At 37.2% G+C, this 16,203-nt stretch overlaps 1 protein-coding gene across 4 annotated transcripts in view; it reads right to left on the bottom strand.

Moving 5' to 3' along the window:
• Positions 1 to 16,203, bottom strand: part of LRBA (LPS responsive beige-like anchor protein) — a 414,027-nt gene that overhangs the window by 136,492 nt on the left and 261,332 nt on the right. The window lies entirely within an intron of this gene.

Genomic DNA, 16,203 nt, shown 5'->3' with positions numbered 1-16,203 from the left:
TCTCTGGAGTTCAATTAAAACTGGATTAGGTGGAAGCAGACCTTCTTTGGGACACTCTGTTCTCTGAAACTCCAGGCACGCTGACAGCACCCTAGACAGAGGTCTAGCCCGCCAATGAACCGGTTGCTATGGAAACTGCATCATTACCACTGCTCCGCGCTCATCACACCACCTATAGTAGATGAAAGGTCCAGAAGACAAACACGTTTCTTTCATGTGTATTACTAAGTATTCCTTACGAAAATCCGATTCAACCTTTTATTCCCTGTCAAATATCTGATTTTATTCACAGAACCTCCCAGTTGCAGAAACTGACTCATACTTCAAATTAAATTCAGCATTTTCATTCCGGCAAAGGGATTTTTTAATTTATTTTTTTTTTTTAAATCAGTGTTACCACTTTCTGATAACTATCAGAATTACAACTTTGAAAAACTATTTTTGCATTTGCCCATTTTCACCCATAAGCCACACAACACAGAATTCCACTTAGGAATTTAAGAACAACTATCTTCTTCATACTATTGTACAATATGTTGAGTTTAAAAATGACTCATTTTTTTCTGTCATTTGTCACCATCAGTCTTGGAACAACTTGTGGAGCAAAGACCAGTAAGGGTGTGCAGTCTAATTTAATCTGCACAAATAGTACCACCTTCCCCACATAAAAAAGTATTTATAGAATTTCAGGCGATTCAACACATCGGATTGAAGTTTAATGTACCGCACATTTCGTTTACCTCAAAAGATACTGTACCTTACAGGAGGAAAGAAAATTCCATTTCATTTAAAAATACTTAAAATAAACAAATGAGCCGATTGTAAAGTTGTACAGTTCCAAAAATCTCATTAGACAAACTCTTCTGTGATTAGACTTTGGCAACACCAGATGAATGGACGGCATGACAACACTACTAAAAATAAATAATTACTCTCAACTTTGCAGGAGGTCCCTCCTTTACCTCAAGTAATAGAAAAGAAGGTCTAAACCTGTAATTAGTCCTCATACTCATGCTGCAGGCCCTGACGCTGCATGGCTGGAAGAAACTCCCCAAGAAACTAGTAAGCAAAGAATACCCAGCTTCAATTTCTGCTTTGAGGAGACTCTGAAATTAGAGTTGAACGAAAACTCAGGTAGCGTAGTGCTGATCACGAATTAAGATCGTACATGAGGTCCTCTCCTCATGATTCATAGGTGTATATCAGCTAATTTCCCAATAACAAAATGCTCACTCGGAAGCTATTCCGTCATTTTACAGTTTTGAAAACAAATGCCCCACCTTGTCTTTTCTCCATAACCCTCCGTGAATGTTGATCATAGCAATGTCCCTTATAAAAGGTAACACTCAATAGTTAAAAGATGCCGTCACTACAACTGCCTCCTGAATTAGGAAAGTAGTATTTTACTGAAGCGTAAATGAACATTTTGCTTTACCTTTTAAGCAAACCAATCAGCCATCGTATATTTTATTTTATTTTACAGAAAAGTACTATTGATCTTGAAAATGTGAATAGGCTAGAAGTAATTAAGTCTGCAAATGGGTTATAGAACTGAAACAGTAATTGAATAATTATATTACTTTAATGTGCCAGCCAATTTAACTGCCATGAGTAAAATAAAAACTAAATAGCTTATTTTAAAAGCTGATGCACATTTGTGTATTTCAAAAAAAAAGTTACAATGTACCAGACAAAAAAAACCCCAACAAACCAACCACCAAAACACTAAATAAAAAAATAAAGCATTTAATTTGCATTTAAATTTGATTGCATTTGAGAGATAAAACCCATAAATACACTCTTCTAGCAGCATTCTCTGTCATTTGGGGTCATTTTTGTTCAGGAAGGCAAAATTACAGCACTTGGAGGTTACAAAACCTGACTCGCAGTTCATGAGGAACCTGGATCTCCACCACAATCTCAGCCCTGCAACTGAGGATCCTCAGATCCTACTCTCCAGGTAGCATTTAGTTCCTGGCTGCAGGATTCACAGTCAGAGAGTCTTGCTCTGCTCTTTGTTTAAATACGTCCAAGTACAACCAAACTAACAGGGAATTAGATCAGGTTATTAATAATTTTAACTATCCAAATGCTCTTAAATAAATCACAGTGCTTATTAGTTTATTTCAGATTTCTCAAGAGAACAACGAATAAGATGTTAATTTTAAATCTCAGATATTTATACCATCAGCCACTAAAATCCACAGGCAAACAGTCATAGTCTCCCATCCGGTCCCTCCTGTGAGCCCGCACAGTCTGCTATACAATCCTGTTCAGCATTTTCATGGGTGACAAACTCAATTAAACATATTCATTACTTTAATGTTCCACTAGACAGTTTTACCCAGCATAAAAAATTTAAATAAATAAATAAATACTCTGTGACCTTTGTATCGATCAGAGCAAAATGGCTTATGCCTGGGTGTGGGTGGTGAAGGGATTGGGGAGGGGGGTGGTAAAAGACTCTTGTGTTTTCTCTTCCAATTACTGGAGGAGATGATAAAACCACAGCAAATGATGTATCAGCTCATTTTATCTTATCGCTTTGGGGCTAGGTGACAATGAAGTTCATATTTCACTGGTTCCCATTGAAGATTGTGAAAATTACTTGCCCTTATGACCTGAAATTTCACTGGAAGACAGAAATTTCTCTTCTGCAAAGTAATGCAATTTTTCAGATGTCAACCTTTAGCCCAGCTTTAAAAATTAATTTCATTTATATTAACCAATGATATTGATATTTTCACAGAATGCTCTTTGATACATGAACCACCGACTAGCAAATTGATGTGCTCTAGAAGGATAAAATTATTTTATCTGAAGCTGCTGGGGACAGACAGATTTACCACAAACTGAAATTCCTATTTCACCGTATACTATTTATACTAGCCTTATATACCTTAGGGCCTCTGGACCTGTAAATAGTTTAATCTTTACTTAGGACTTAGTTTTGTTTCTAGATCTATTCAGTTTTGAAATAACTTCTATGTTTGTGATATACAAATAAAAACAACATTTGTTTGGAAATGAATAAATCTAGCTGCCACAGACCACAGATCAGTTCACACGTGACGACATGAAAAATACTTCTCAGATATTGAAATAGAGGAATGCACAGCTATATTTTCTCTCTTTATCCTGACACGAAAGCTGTATTTCCAAGTGAAAAAAGCATACAATGCAGATTTTCTGAAAGAGGTCTTCTACAAACTACAGATAACCTTCTGCCCAATTATCAAGATCTAACTTGGAAAAAATTTATCAGGGGAATCTGTACTCAGGACTCTTTGATTTGAATATGAGGTTCTAAACACCTCACATGGATTAATAAATCTGCAAACAATGTTAGCAAAGTTAGTACCAAATATCTTACTCTCTTCTACTGCATCCAGTATTCCACAAATAATTATTTCCCCTTTTGATTAACCCTGCTGACTCTTAGAGAGCAGGAGTTCATTACCACTGGCAGACAACACTTAATCAACCCAAAGAAGGAGAAGATCTGACTGCTAAAGATAGGTATGCAAGTTAAACTATGCAGCCTAGAAAGGGGGATTTCGAAAAGAAGAAAATTAATATGGTTTGGGTGGCTGTCCAAGCCCTGTAAGGTTAAGGACAAAAAGTTACGCCTCTGTTTGGAAAATAAGACAGCAGGCTTACTTGTGGTAAAAAGGAGCCAGAATTGCAAGAATTCACAGACTCACGTAGGAGTTGACTGACGTCTTGATTTAGTGAGCCTGTTACGTTCTGATTTAAGAGTTAGTAGGATCAGCTAATCAAGAGGTAGATACAAAAGACTCATCCAGCTGTTTACATCACCTGAGACAGTGTGCCACCCAGGAACTGCAACAATTTACAAATGATTCAGCTCGTGCCTTCTGAAGCAGTGGTTCTTTCAGCTTCTGTGTCCATCCTCAGGTTCTAACACTAACTCAAGAACAGGCTAGCTAAACAGTGATCAACAAGTTGTTCATTGACGTGGGTGAAACAAATTGATAGTCTCTGTGCGTTTCCAACAAACATGCATGCAAATTATAATTATCAATTCCGGAGATGCAAAATGCTACAAACTTAGAATTAGCAATAATTTATTACCAAGACTACCAAGGGCAGCCTTTCTAAAGCAATCTCCCATGATATGTCTCAGACGCACTAAAAAAGCAGCGTGGCTACCAACCCAGCCTGCAAACATGCACGCTACAATTGTCAGTGCAACGCCTGCAAGCAGCAAAAAAATACATAAGAAAACAGAAATTCTGGATGGGTTTTTTTTATGTGGTATTTTAGACAGGCAGCTCTCTAGCAAATCATCCTCTTTTCAGTTGCCTCAGTAATTCTTCTTTTATTCATAATACACTTGCAATGCAATTTTGCAAAACAGCGTTGCAAAAAAAACCCACCACACACACCTCTAGACCATATGAAGATCATAAAGAAAAAAGTATATGCATTAACCTGGAAGTTCATTACTCCAACTGTTATTTATTTATTTATGGCAGTGTTTATAATCCATACACACAAAGAAGGAGAATGGCAACAATTTTTATTCTATCGGGGTTACCTGTTTATGCTATTTGCTACAGCATTGATGTTAATACCTACACGGACTTCATACACCTAGTAAGCAAAAAGATACAGACAACAAATCATAACTAAGATATCTTCTAATCATACAGAAATAACTCAGAATAGTCATAAGCATAAATTGTATAAAGGAACCTCTGAGAGGTGCATTGTGCCTACCATATTGAAGGGTGAATCACTTGTTTGTGCCTCGTGAGTGGGTCTGTATGGATCTAGATTTGCTTATAATCTTTGCTTAAATTATCTAAGATTGTAGCTACTCTTATGAAAGTGCATTGGTACGCACACATGTACGGTCGCATGTGTGTGTGCGTATGTGCATATATTAAAATATGAGTGAGAGACTGCATAAAAGCATAACATAGAATCATAGAATCATAGAATGGTTCGGGTTGGAAGAGACCTTAAAGATCATCTAGTTCCAACCCCCCTGCCATGGGCAGGGACACCCTCCCACTGCACAGTGAGTAAATAGAGTATTTGCCCTTTTTTTCCTTCATTAGATCGTAAGTTTTAAAATTTGCTTTTAAACCATTCTAGTTAATAAGTACAATTTTGGCTAGTCTTGATGTCCACATAGATTGACGGATTCCATAACCTCTTTGTGAACTGCATTAAATTATACAACTTCATGATTTCATGTGTCAATGAATTCTGTCAGTTTAACATACGCAGTGTAAATACTAAAAACCCTACTTTTGTTGACTTCAATTTGTATACATTGAAAAAATGACATTACCTGCAAAAGCTCAAGAAGAGAGCTTAAGCGTCACTGAGCAAAATTCAATGACATGATTTCTCACTATGTAGAGGCTGTCAAAGAAGCTGATCACTTTAAGTTGTGGAATTTGGATCAAAAATGCTGAAAAAAAGTATTATTAATATTAAGCCCCTGGGAAAATGCATGGTGCAGTGGTGCATTCCATGCTAGCTACCCTACATGAAACAGAATTTTGGAAAATTATGTGGGGAAACTCCATTTGCCATTGTTTTACCTATGCAATTATGAAGCATACTATTGGAGGTGTCAGGACCTCTCCAAAAAATTCCTCACAATTCTCTTATTTTGGTGCTAACAACATACCTTCGTATCAGCACAAACGTTGCTACTTTGTTACTTAGCTCACTTTCGAGCTTCTTAATACAGAAAACTAAAAGACAAAGAATAGGAACATTCAGATGTTCCAAATTTTGCCTTTGTGAAAAGTGATCATTTAATTTGTCTTTCTGTCTCCTTGTGAGTTAACAAAAAAGGAAATAAGAATTCAGATTGCGATCATCTGAAAACGATCATTATGGAAATGTTTTATTATTGGAAATGAGGTTATAAAACTCTTTTAAAATGTAACCTCAAAGGTTTTTAACATACTCCCTACCACTGGGCATCACCATTAAGGAAAAAACACGTATGTTTTTGAGGTGCCAAGTATGACCATGATCCAAATTTTGCCAATGTACTTAAGTCATAATCACACAGAAAGCTTCCTAACAGAAGTAAGACAACAAAGGACTCATTCAGCTGCAGTTTATGAGGAAGATACCCAGGTGTGTGTCTCTGAGACAAGTGAGTCAAAAATACTCTTGAAGAATACCAGCAAGGACTGTTTTTAACCATTCTGTGTCTGAACTCTCCAGCACAGGATACCTTTGACAGGTCTCAAGTTTCTTCCTGGATAGATTTCATACAACCAAGGGTAAAAATTCTTTTTTTTTCCTTGTATAAGACAACTGAAGCAAAATTAGAGAGAGCAAATGGTAGGGATGCAGCCTCATCATCTATGATTAATCACCCATTCTGAGACCAGTTTGAGTTTTCAGTCAGTCTGTTTTTCAGACAATCAAAACTAATTTGTGGGAATTACTGTCTTCTTATTCTCTCCTACACTATCAGAACTGAATCGCTTTGGATGGACCCCTCTTTCCATAATTCTGAGAAAAAAATTCTTTTATAAAATTCCTAGTGCTGAAAAGCCTTGGAGATAATCTTTATCAGACTACCTTGGCTGATCTCTAAGAAATAAAGAGTCTGAAAACTAGGACAATTGCCAGACTAATGACTCACAGCAGTTCATATCCACAGCAGTATAACTAGATATGGTGAAAGGTAATATACAGGAACATGTATCTCAAAAGCAGAGAACAGAAAACAGTGTAGAAGTTGTCTTTGTTTTGCTGTCTCTTAAAGGTATTTAGCCATCCAGGGTGTTTTAAGGAAAAAAAGGTTTGTGTTTGCTGTAACTGCCTCTTCAGAGTCCTATTTTGAGCAGCAAATCAAGTGTCATGTTAGGTTTCCCACCGCTGTGCCCTGCACCTGCCTATTTCACCACTTTCAGGACATGACTTCTCCCACCGGCTGCTTCTCTCTGTATCCAGCAAAGGTCTATCCAGCCAGAACACGTGCAAGTGGAAGCAGCAACTACAAGCAAGAAAGAAGGGAACTAATGCACCTGCAGCACTGGCAGTTGTCCAGTGTCTGCCATTTTCATCTGATCTTGCAGAAGATGGGTGAGAAGAAGAAAGCAAACGGGCAATGAAAAAATAAGTTGCAATGCCAAAAAGGAGGACTTTTTTTTTTTTTATTGATAACCTGTAAGCTGACCTTCATATCCCTTCACCAGAAACAAAACAAAACCAAAAAACAGCCCCACACATCTGGCAGGAAGCTAAAATACCAGTCATCATGAAAGACTACATCTGATCAGCTCATTAATGGGAACCAAGCCCATACATAGAAGAACAGATGTGCCTCTTGAAGGCAAAGAGAAAAGTCAGACTCCCCAGAGCTGCCAATCCAGCAGTTTACATTAAAAGATTCTGTGCTATGTTTTATGAGAGATATGGCACAGGAGGTGCAGCTTGCAAAGGGATGGGAATGTAAAAATGGCTTAATGCCACCTTTGTGCTGCACAGACTTTAGACTGCTGCAGGAACCAAATCCCCTTTGAGTAAGCTGGAGCAGCTGCAGGGGCTGCTGTGTAATTACATATAGTTGGCTTCTTTGGGATGCCCGGTGGCTGCCCCATAGCCCAGGACTGTACAGTACTTAATGCTAGAGAAATTTTCCCTCCTGCTCTCAGAAGTTGGGACAGGAGATAGCACAGGGCTGCTAAGAAACCCTCCACTGCTCTAGCGCTTCTCCGCTCACTGATAGTTCATTTACTGTAAACCAAAGCCGAATACAGGTATGACAACTACGTAGAGAAATTGTTCTTAGTTATCAAAGGACATGTTCCCCACATGCACTTTTTTTAAGAAAGACCCACATGAGTATACCTCATATTCTGGATCTGGATTCTTACACGTATCTTATATTGCTGTAAAAGTAGATTAATTTCTCAGGTAAAGGAACAGACTATCATCGGTCAGTGGAAAAGGTTTTGCTATGGCCTGCAAGGGAGAATCTCTTCTTTCAAGATCACCGACAGAAATAATTTGACCTATTAAAACTTATCACGCATTTGTAAAGAACAAAGAGCAATGTGAAAACATGGTTTTATACAATAATTGCTGGTTTTCATCTTAGTAGATGGTAAAATAAAGTAATTTAAATTCAGCTTTAATGCATTCCTACAAGTACAGACCCTTTTCCGAGGTTAAACAATCCATGGGCATAGCTAATGTGAGGTCTACAACCACATCTAGGATTCTAGGGTAACAGAACAAGAACATAACCTTAATTTCAGTTTAAAAATGCAATAGGAAATTAAACTGCATTTCTAGTCCAAATGATTGATAAGAAAGGCTTGGAAATGTGATTCAAGTGTAACAGATACCCAGACAGCAGTCTGGGGATAGCTGAACAATTGATCCAACAACATGATTTGCCTTGCCATTCCCCCTGGGGTATTAAATCTAAAACTTGCTACTCCTGAGGGCCCAATAAAAAATAGCCTATCAAAGAATTCTGCAGATGACAGGAGGAGTGAGGGCAGTAAGTCTACGTGAAAATATCAGCTCTTGTGGAGAACTGTAATCTGGGCTGTGTTATGCATTTATCTTACAAATCCACAATGCTGCTTTGCACAACTGAAAGATTTCCTAAGAGCCAGAAAAAGTCAAATCTAATGTGGGAGTGTTTAGAAAGCACCAGGTTCCAGCCAATATGTAACAGTGTTTCATAAATGCTGAAGTCAAAAGGGAAAAAAGTATTTCAAACTGATTTTTTAGACAAACCTAACCTCATCGCAATATCCTATCCATCCTGCCCAAAGTGCTGCCAAGAACGAACAGTTCCTTGAGAAAATGAATGCAACGATTTATCCTGCTCATGCATATTTCATTTACAAAACTAACAAGGCAGGACTTCCATAGGCAACTCTTATCAGGTAAATTAACTGCATTTGAAGGAATGATGTGGGAGCCCTTCTTAAATCCTTTAAGTGGGAAAAAACCCTAACTGGGTAGCAGCTGCATTTCCAGTCAGCTCCGCATTTTGAAAATGGTGTAAGTTTTTTAAAAAGAGCAGGAAATTGAAGGCATAAGAAAAATTGATTTTGCAGAGGCATTTTCAGTTCTTAAGTGATTTAGTTTGTAACTCAATGTTCTTTTGTAAAAAAAAAAACAAACAAAACAAAAACAAAAAAACAAACAGAAAAAAAAGGTGTAGTTTAAGACAGAAGCCCTGTCTTTAGGTTAGTGAGGGTTTTCTCTATGAGTAACTGCAGCTGGAGTACTCGCAAGTAATTTTAACAATTTGGGATCTGGCACGAGTGAAAATCAAAAATACCTGTAATCAATTCTTTCCATAACATCTTAGCAATATAGATATTCAAGTAGGTTAATAATTTTAAGACATGTGCCAGAGGAAAAAAGTACTGCATTTGAGATCTGAAATATAAAAATGTCACACCCTACAAGGAGGAACACGTTTGCAGCTAGAAATTTTTGCAGATTTATCTCTACAAGATAATCAATTGTCTACTCAAGGGGTTTGAAGTTGAAACCTTGTGAAGTCTGATGGCTGAGGCACTTACTCCAGGGCAAGGAAAGCATTCCTTACTTTTCCTTGAGTACACGAAAACTATCTACTCAAATGACCAGGATGCAAAACTTGAGGCAGTAGCACAAAGACTAGAAGTAACTCATCCAGACACATCTACGAGTGTTCCACCAGTGAAGAACTGATCAAGTGATCAACAGAACACTGTTACACCTTGACAAAAGTTGTATTTGTTTGTCCTCATTTAATAATTACACAGGTTATTTAAAATGCAGAATTTAAATGAAAAATAGACTTATCAACTTTAATTTGTTACATTAATTGTTGAAGCTTCAAATATACAGCAGCATAAAGAAACTACTGAAAAATAACGAAAATTGGCAAGTATCTGCTTCTCAGCATTCCACCCAAACAAAATGCTGGTGTTGATAAAATCTACTTTTTAAAACATGTATCCTTGCAAATCTTAAGTACTGTCATCTCATCTCCCTGTTGGAGTTTGATTGATTACGCCTTTTCCTTATGTTCATTAATTTCATCACCTTATCTTTTACACCACTTCATTTTAGCAGAAAGGCAATAATAAAACCCTCATCCATTATCCTTTTACGCATCTAGTCAAGCGGAAATGGTTAATAACATGCTACAAATTGAACTTCAATCACCTCATTTTCTCCTTTGTCGAATGCACATTAAAGTATATTCCAAAAGTGCAATTTGTTTTACAGGGGAATTTGTGTTATATTGCTACAGACAACTAAAATTAAGTGTTTCTCAGTTTGGTTATTAAATATATCCAACTGTCCTTTTATCTCTGATACTAAAACATTAACTCATTTTATTAGGGTGTAATAATACAAGAGCCTTATCTCCCAGAACACAGGGACATCTAGTCTGCCTAATAGTAAGTGTTATACAATGGGTCATTTATCTTTTTTTTTTTTTTTTTTGAAATATGCTTCTGATAGTTTATGAATTGGTACATTATTGCAGATGAAATGGCTCTCCATTTAAGAAAAGTTAATTTGTTTACATGCAGGCTTATCTTCAAATGCAAGCCCCATTAGAGAAGCGGTCTATAACTGTCAGAGCAAGTGAAGAGCGAAAATAGGTGGATGTAGAAAAATTTAGAGCCCAGTAATTTAACTCTGATCTCCAATGTCCTGTTTGAATATTAACATGCACTTTGCAAATATCCTACGATCCTAAAATGATTCTACAGAAATACGAATGGAAATAGAGAGTCCCAGAACTTGTTTTTGTGAACTCTCCTCACCGTTCCCAATACAGGCATATCTTAGTAACCTAACATAAATGACATTTCTCCAAAAAAAAGCCCATCTAGTAAAAAAAAAAAGTTCCCAAATGAGACATGTTTGGAGTTGTTTCTCCCAAAAAATAAAAGGGTGGGTGAAATTCTAGCTCTATTTAATTCAGTGACTGTAATCCCTTTTACAGAAGGGGAGCAAGATTTTCTCCACTGTTTTCATATCCCCCCCCACCCCGGAAAAATTTTCACTTGCACTTTCTTTATTATCTCAATGAAATAAGACTAGTTTGACCAGCTCTGCAATAAAATGGCACATTAGGATATATAATGAATATAACCACAAATACCGTGCAACTATTACAGTACAAAAGGTATTTTCACAAGCTTTGTCTCATCTCAATTCTATGGAAACTTAGTGTTAACCTTCTAAGAAGCCTGAGAACATCAAAGTTCCTACCTTTATTCAAAGAAGATTGAATCTGGGAGACCGACATTTTTATTACCAAAAAACTTGCAACAGTTAGTGTTGCAGCATGTGTATACACTAATGATTTAAAAAATGAAGTAACAACTCTCTTTTACATTAAAGCAAAGCAAAGCACAAACACGCAGCTCTAATTAACTTACAAAAAGATGTAAAATCACTCTTACATTTCCCTCAATTTTTCCAAGTCTCTTGTCCATTAAAAGTTTGTCTTATTCCCCAAGCCTTTCAAGCATTACTTCCTCTCTCCTGCTCTGTCATCTTCCATTCAACCTGCAGTTTCACAAGCATTTTTGCAGGTGGCTGCCCAGCTCACGTTGCGCCTCATCTCATCCATCCCCGGTCATTTTCTACTGCTACCCCAAACCCTCTGTTCTAACAGCAGTATGTTTGAGGACATGTGGTAAGCTGGAGTTGGAGAAGTGATTCAGATAGAAAGTAACCTAGCGTGAGGAGAAGGTAAAAAATGAAAGGGTGAAGGAGATGATGAGAATGGTTTTAGTCTGACTCACTTCCCCACTCAAAACACTTTCCCAGAACACCGGGGGAAGGGAGGGGAACAAGGTGATACGACGGTACCTGAGGACTGCTTAAGCCAGTACTATCACTGAAAGGAATGCTTCTGAAACTTTTGTTTAGTAAAATCTTGACTCCAGTCAGACCAGCCTCTACATATGATCAGTTTGGTTTTCAGTCATGCACCTCTCCAGTTTCTTCCATTTCTTTAAGTGTTAAAAAGAAGCCACTCATTGATACCTGAAGCTCTGATGTGCATCTTGTCTAGAAACTGTCTTACAGAACTCCTTTAATGCCATGCCTCTAAAAGCTTCAACAGTTTACTGACAAAGATAGCTGCTGGTTTCATGTTGAAAATTTGTTTCTTGTTTTCTTGTACTTTGGCCAATATGTAGCTATCTGTTGCTTCTGGTTCAACATTTAGAGAGGAAGGGTCTCTGGCCTGTTTGCAAACTATGGTTCTCCGATACTGCCACAGTCCATGACGAGGCTTGTATTGTACCCTAGTAATACAAAAACCATTCTGCTTCTTCAAAGCATCTTCACGCTAATTTGTCTGTGTTCGTGACATGTTCAGCCCTGGAATAAGCAAATACAATTCCTACTGAAATAAATAACGGGACCACTCACTCAAGAATTCAGGCTGCTTCATCTTCATAAAGTCTGAAGTACTCAACTACTTTTTGAGCTAGCCCAAGCTACATTTAATCTCAACTCAAAAATAAATAAACTCAATAAATACTCAAAATACTCAAAATAAATACTCAAAAATACATAAATGACTTAATACGCTTGCCATCCACTCAATGCAGAGTCACTGAATTAGACCCAAAACAATATTTGCTAAAACCTGCATGCTTAAACTTCCTTTTCTAGTTTCACATATGAAGACCAAAAATTCTTGTTGGCATCCAAAACTCAAATTTCAGCATGACTTGCACACAGTCAGCCCTTCCGGGTAGCACTTTAAAATAGAAGCATATGAACATAATAAACTTTAAAAATACAAATTTCTAGACTATGTGCATACATAGAATTTGATCTAAATCATCAACTGATTTATTTTTTTCTTTTTGATCATTTTTGTGAAACCTATTTTTCAGAACACTGCTTTAAGTATCCTCTCTTAATAATGTCTCCCTCTTCTGAATGTATGACTGAAGAGGTTTTCTACTTGTTTCCCTTTTGCTATTTAATTTACATTAAAACAGATGTTCAAGAGAACCTTTTAGGTTCTTTAGGGGAAAGTTTAGTACACAAGTGAAATAAATAGGGAATTAAAGCAAGCCGTAAACCTAAGAAGCTTCCAAATTGCTGTCTGTAGTTTACTGATAGAGGTGCAAGTTTACACAATGTAAGTTCAACCCTTCAGCTGACGCCACACTTTTGCACAATGTAAATCAGTGATGCTCTAGTACTTCAATGCAGCAACTTATTGCAGAAATAAATGAACAACTGAAGACTAAGCAAGTCAACACGAGTCTTGATTCTAGTCTCTAACCACCATTCCTGTACCACATAACATGTCATCATCCATAAGTAAATGAGTTAATCAATTTAATGAGGATTCAGACAAATCGGCTGCCTAATGAGCACTCAAACTGATGTGGCAAGGGTTATGCTCCAGTGCTGACAAAATCAGTTTGATGAAACTGTGACAAAAGCAGCAAAGCACTATTCCTTCAGCACATTTTCCTGCATCTTATTAACATGAAATTATAATCACTATTTGCAAACTGTATAGGGAAACCACTTACTGTGTAAGTCATGTAAACATATGCTTTGTCTACGCTTCTTTCCATCAAACCTGTGTATATTGTTGGAATTCAGTTTAGTAATTATTCAGTTCTTTTCAAAAATGGCAATGAGATAGAGTTGTTTAAAGTAATTTAGATTGAGTATGCCGAGAGAATTACCAGAGACATTACATTGTATTATTTTTCATTTTATGAACATACACTTTGGCAATAAATATAAAATAAACCAAGCAAAATAAATCAAAATATCCTGCAGCTTTACAAACATTTTAGGAAATTAACACTGGAATCTCTTCAGAAGCAAACAAAAAAACACGACTCCAGTTTTTAGATGAACGGTAATGCTCTTATGCTGATTTCCCAACTCCATAATGCTAAAATGCAAAAATCACAGGCCAAGGAATGAAATGAACCTAACTCGTATCTTGACTACTTTATCAAAATCCTTTAACCAGGGCTCCTAGAAGAGTTTTCTAGCAGTACAAACCAGTTACGTCTAGTTTCAAAATGCAGGACCAAGGAGTGTCCAGAAGACTTGACAATAATTAAAAATGGAAATCTGTCAAGTAAAAAAAAAGCCATAATTTAAAAAAGTAAAACTTAACTCTTACTTTCCAAATATTATCTGTCTAGAAAACTTTCCACAGGGAAGGAAAAGCACCTTGCAGAGGATTGTTTAAATGCAAGAGATACAAAGGTATATCAGAAAAGTTATTACGTGTAATAGCCATAATTAAAAGCAGTTTCTAAATAGCATTGGTGTAGCTGCACCCATGCAGATCATAATACCCTGCACTAGGGTTACAAGAATAAATTTCTGGATGTGTTCATAGAGCCAGCAACAATTTAATATTTATACACAAATGACTTTCCTTTCTCCAGGGGAAAGTGTCATACCTGTAACATCTGATTGCTATCCTCTGATTGCTATCCTATGAGCACTACAAGGAGGGAGAAAAAATGGTAGAAGTCACAACTTTTGCCCAGGAACATAGGATGAAGCAGCTTTAAAATCACAGCACGAAGTTAGAAGAAACAACTGACTTTTACAGAAGGACACACAACTTCAGGTATCAATGAAATTGGATGCTCTGGAGTAGAAATCTTTGGCTTTGGGATCTGTGTTTGAAAAGCAATCTAGAGACAATGTAAATGATGTTGCATCCAACATATATAGAAGGATGTCAAACTGCCAAAAGAGTAATTAGGAATATTCCCAGAACAAGAAAAACATACGTGTATTTCTAATAAAGACCACATAAATATTTCATTAAAACAACAGTAGAAATCAGTGGCAGTTGACAATACTAACTGGTATATCCTCAAACTACTTTAACACCAGACGCTTTCTCCTCAGAGGACAGTGTTCTTAATAACATGGTGATTTAAGTTTGAGAAAGTTGAACCTTCCACTTCAGTGATTCTTATCACAACACATCCCATATACGTTTCCAACCCATTTAAAGGATCTCGATTAAAATCCCAATGCACCTGTTATAATTCGACTGAGGTCGCAGTCTATGGTTATGTCTCCATGGAAGCTGGCTGCCACTAGGATGGTCTGGCCTGCTCCTGAGTCACCATCCCTAGAGGTATTTAAGAAACGTCTAGATTTGGCACTTCAGGGCATGCTCTAGTGGCAGAGATTGTAGGTATGGGGAGGTTTTTTTGGGGGTTGGGGTTTTTTTTGTGTGTATGGTTGGACTTGATGATCTCAAAGGTCCTTTCCAACCATGAAGATTCTATGATTCTAACCGCACGGTCCCACGCCCTCCTCTTTCTTGCCTCTAATGTTCCTATGGCCCCAGAGATAGTTGGCTCAGGGAACCACCCTTGTAAAAAAACAGGGAAGAAAAGGTAATTTCCTGTCAGGTCATTTCCCTAGCTTGACTCATCCAGTAAATCCTGCTGATGGCACAGGGTGGGGGGAAAGGACCAGGCAGCCACGAATTGAGTCCAGCGATCCTTTCTGTGCCAGATCCCATTTGCATTGAAGTGGTGGTGGAACCCTCCTCTCAGTTTCAGGGACCATCGCACACTTTTGCGCCTCTGAAAACATCTTGTCATTGCAACTGTACAGGTGTTTTCCATCACGGCTTCTGCCTGCCAGCTGTATGAATGCGCCACAGAAGAAACAACTCAGCTAGTTAGTTTTGCTTGAGTATAACTTCATAACAATTTCCAAGAAACATCCAACTATAAAGACTACACCCCTTTGGGATATAAAAGCCCCTCCAATTAGACAGATTCTAATGTCATAAAATTTGTACTTCAACATAGCTGCGTTCTTTAGTGACAATTAGAAAATAAGTGGCAAATCCAAGTGCCTCTGGATTGCCTATTTTTTACAAAACATTTACATCTACTGAAGTAGGTAATTTCTCTAATGCAGAGAGCATCCATGATTTTACCATAAAGCCACATTTAGATGCAAAACTAAAAGTTTACATTAATTCCAGTACTGTAGCTGAGAATAAGGGCAAATAAATTGGGTATGAAATGTATATAAAGAAAGAGATTGGGAAATTAACACTGAATACAGGGTACCAAGTATCACTTATTTCTGACAGAATCTAGAGGGAAAGAGAATAGATTTATTCACTTTGCTTTCATGCTAAAAAAAAAGAAAGAAAAAAAAAGTTTGCCTCAATCT

The sequence above is a fragment of the Larus michahellis genome, chromosome 5, assembly GCF_964199755.1.
Source record: "Larus michahellis chromosome 5, bLarMic1.1, whole genome shotgun sequence".
In the NCBI taxonomy this organism is placed as follows: Eukaryota; Metazoa; Chordata; class Aves; order Charadriiformes; family Laridae; genus Larus; species Larus michahellis.
Note: the sequence above shows the minus strand (reverse complement) of the source record. Positions and strands in the feature narration are given on the sequence as shown.